Source organism: Beta vulgaris, chromosome 5, assembly GCF_026745355.1.
Source record: "Beta vulgaris subsp. vulgaris cultivar EL10 chromosome 5, EL10.2, whole genome shotgun sequence".
NCBI lineage: Eukaryota > Viridiplantae > Streptophyta > Magnoliopsida > Caryophyllales > Amaranthaceae > Beta > Beta vulgaris.
The window spans coordinates 64,196,162-64,199,949 of record NC_079206.1 but is presented as its reverse complement, the minus strand read 5'-3'; the positions used below and the strand labels follow the sequence as shown (position 1 = coordinate 64,199,949).

The 3,788-nt window shown below is 34.1% G+C and overlaps 1 long non-coding RNA gene across 2 annotated transcripts in view; it reads right to left on the bottom strand.

Annotated features, from left to right (window-relative positions):
- The window catches only part of LOC104894496 (uncharacterized), a 14,589-nt gene extending 11,450 nt beyond the window's left edge, over positions 1 to 3,139 (bottom strand). For both annotated transcript variants that reach the window (XR_790228.3, XR_002040058.2), the window contains exon 1: positions 2,981 to 3,139. This is a non-coding gene — a long non-coding RNA (uncharacterized LOC104894496). The remainder of the gene's footprint in view (positions 1 to 2,980) is intronic.
- Between the last annotated feature and the right edge of the window lie 649 nt (positions 3,140 to 3,788).

The following is a 3,788-nucleotide window of genomic DNA, read 5'->3' as shown; positions in this document are numbered from 1 at the left end:
CATACAAGTAAAAATTAGTCACTGAAACTTCTGTCGTTAAAATAATCAGGATAATAAATATGAGCAAGCTTATTTCTCAAAAACTTCTCAGCATCATCAGCATTTAAGATAAAATTGTGAGTTTTGCGAAACAATCAAAGCATTGATCCGGCTTGAAGGATTGGGAAAATGTCTTTCTGAAACATGGTCTTTCCTGACTGTCTAACCAATAAAACAAGGCACCAGAAGGCTTGAGTGTGATTTTCTTTTTTGTTTACATAGCAGCATGGTCTCCCTCTTGGCCATTATGAAAAATATTATTGCAATTTCTTCCCTTTACCAAAAAGAATTAGAAGATGGCACATACAGAAAATGACGACAATATGCTTGCCAGCCAAAGATCCTGTCAAATCTAGGTGAACAAAAACTTCTTCGCAGTAAATGTTGCCAACCTTAACTTTTTATTCATTCTATTGGACAAATAGGACTACAGAAGCTTCAATGATTTTCCTTTATTTTATTTTATTTTTTGGGAGAGGGGGGGGGGGGAGGGATAGGTAGCACACCCATTGCTAGTAACAACCTTTCTATAAGCTTAGAGGGGACCCACAACAATGTCTGCAGTTCTTATATGGATTATACCATGATGGACAGTCAAAAGAACCAAAAGGAGCATGGGGAGCATTGATTTATATATACAAGGCAGAATCATAACTCTCAGTGACACATGATTTGCAAAAAATGGTCTCACTTTCCTGACCTATGGCTATGCTCACTGACCAGTTCTTCTTACAGGCAAACATTTTCATGGAACCTTCCTCTCCTTGTTAAAGTCTAGACAGAAATCATTGTAAAAAAAAAAAATCAAGGGTACTTTATGTAGGATCACTGTTCTAGTCACCTCACACCCAGTGACCCAGAAGGCCAAGTGCTTAGCTAATATAAACGACGTGTATGATATTGATGGGGATTTGATTAAAATTATCTGCCCATCATCAAGAATTTTGTAAAGTCGGTATTCTTACTCACTAAGAAGCAAACATATTTCACTTAAAAGTGAAGTTCTTCATTCAGGTATACCAACAAAAAGAGCTAAGGGATTTGAATTCACTTAAGAAAACAAGATCTATCAGCAAATAATGACTGGAAAAATACCAACTTGCATAATCGCTCAGATGTCAGAACAACGTATTACAATGTCTTTGATATAGGCTCTCAAGACTAATCCTGATAGTAAAGGGAACAAATCAAACTTACACATTAATTCTCCAACAAATGGAAATCAACATGCTGGAATTAATGCAAAAACCGCAGCTCAAAACTGACCAAAGTACTCAGTATTCCAGCCCTTAATTTTAAGATCTCCTAACTACTAGATGATAACGCAAAACGTAAAAGGTCCATATTGAATTTATATTTCTCAAAACCAAATGAAGCATGGTGGAATGACTGCAAGGCTCTTTTGCAAATCTGAAAATCAAATGTGGCCTTCGTCCCCATGAATCTTGGTACAGCCACATAGTGGCATCATCATTGTAGCATGTTAAACATGATCATATGCATCACCAACTTAATCATCCTCCACTTCATCTTAATTGCAAATTTTTTATTATTGATTATAGAGCTACATGAATCAAAGTCCATGAGCATTACGTCTTATGTTGCCAAGAGAAGACATCAGGGGTTCCCTTTAGCTAGAATGATACACCATTAACATTCCATGTTTGTAGAGTGACACCGGTTATTATCCTCATCCAACCTAAAAATCTTTTAAAATCTTCTCAAAGAATAAATTGGTAAACCCTAAAAACTAAAAGTCCAATTAAGACAATAACTTTGAGAGGGCCCCATGCTCCTTTATTACATGATAATTGAATCTCTTGAAATTTTCCAAAGATATGGCGAATATTGGTAAACATCAAGTTCTTAGTCAAGGTTAGTGTGATGATATTATTCTAGATTTAGGTGCAAAAGGTTCTGAATTCCATTTTCAAAAAGTGTCCCAACTACGATAGAGTATAGACTCTAGAAGCCGAGTTTCTGTTTTTGCACAATTTTACTTCACTCTCAACCAAGACTTCTATATGAGAAGCTTCCAAACAAGTGGAAATTTTAGATAAGCAAAGAGGTTTCAAACACATTGGAGCATTAGTCTTCATAAACAAGTTAAGTCAATAATAAATTTCAGTTGAGCAATTTCCAAACTGACACATAAGTACATAACTTCCTTAATAAAATCATTGGTCCCAACTCCCAAGTTCAATTCTCTATAAAAAGGTAAAAAAATTGCGAGAAGAGTCAAATGTAAAACGCGATTCCACAGTCCGTAGAAAAATCCACACTAATATGAACCAATGCTTGAAGAACCAAGCTAAAATTTTCCGAATGACCTCCTAGCCAATACTTTATTTGACAAATTACAAAAGAAGAACACGTAATCAGACGTCGATTATATGTTAACACAGCGATAATCTTTATTGCTCTGATTCTGAGTTTCAACTGCCCTTCATTAATTCATTTACAACAACAAGGACAAATTGCCCTTCCAAAGTCTCCCTTAAGCCTTAACCACCATAGAACTATTGCTACAATTATACGCTAGCGAATCGTAAGTCAACCAGATCATAGCACGTTGATCAATATGTTACCAGATCCACGGAAAATAATTTTAAAATTCAACAAAATAATCAATATATTATACAGATTAAACAGATTTATCACAATCATTTCTTTCCACGTCTAATTTAAAATAATTCTCAAAAATTACTTACAGATAATACAATCAATCAACTCAGTATATAATGTCAAACAAGTAGATTTTAATTGCAAGTCTTTTAAGTAGTTGTACCAAAATCAACTCTATTTAAAACTAAAAATTGTCCCACGAAATTCAATAATTTAGGGTTTCGAATTTCAATTGTGACTGGTGCATTTCTGCAACTAAAACAAAAATTGGAGAATCATACAATCAGATGAAATCAAAAGAGCATGTAGAAATTACCTCTGCAGAAAAATATTTGGTTCTTCATAATCATAATCACCATTGAATGAGTGAAGTTCGGTTGTGTTAAATTTTTACCAGTACTGGCATGAACGAGTGAAGTAGGGGTTTGTATAATTGAGCTTAGTTTACCATTTCACTCGATCTTTCTCTCACTAGGTGAATAAAGGTAAGGGCAAAATTGGTAATACGAAGGTCTGACCTATTGTTCACAGGGCACAGCACCTCAATCTTAATCAATACGTCAAAACATCTTGATCGTTGTTAGTTTTTAAGTTGAACTAATCGTTAGGCTCAGGCGACGCCTCTAGTTATATTTTTGAATTAAAATTCGATTGTTGATTTTGTAATCAAATTACTAACTTCTATTTCTAAATAGGCGCAGCAGTTGACTATCATGATTGCCTACGCATAACTTTGACGATTAATATCTCTAATTGTGTATTTGTAAAAGTTATGAAAATGTTATATTATGAAAATATTCATTGAAACAAATCCAACAACACTATATATGATCAAATTGAGGTGTGTGAATAGTGCAAAAGTTAAAATGTTGCACTTAAAAAGAAACGGAGGAAGATTATTTTATGGGTTGAAATTCGATAGTTAATTTTGTGGACAATTTGGAAGGCAATTGGACAATTCGTGTGAAAATAAACTCATTCATTAAATAAAAGTGGTGGCCTTATGAAGTTCCGAATAATTATAATTAGGTTGAGATTGTCGTCCTATAAGAAGAAGACAGAACTTTATCATGGTAATAGCATTGCGGTTTTTTGAGTTGCAAATGACACAATAAAAGGAGAAA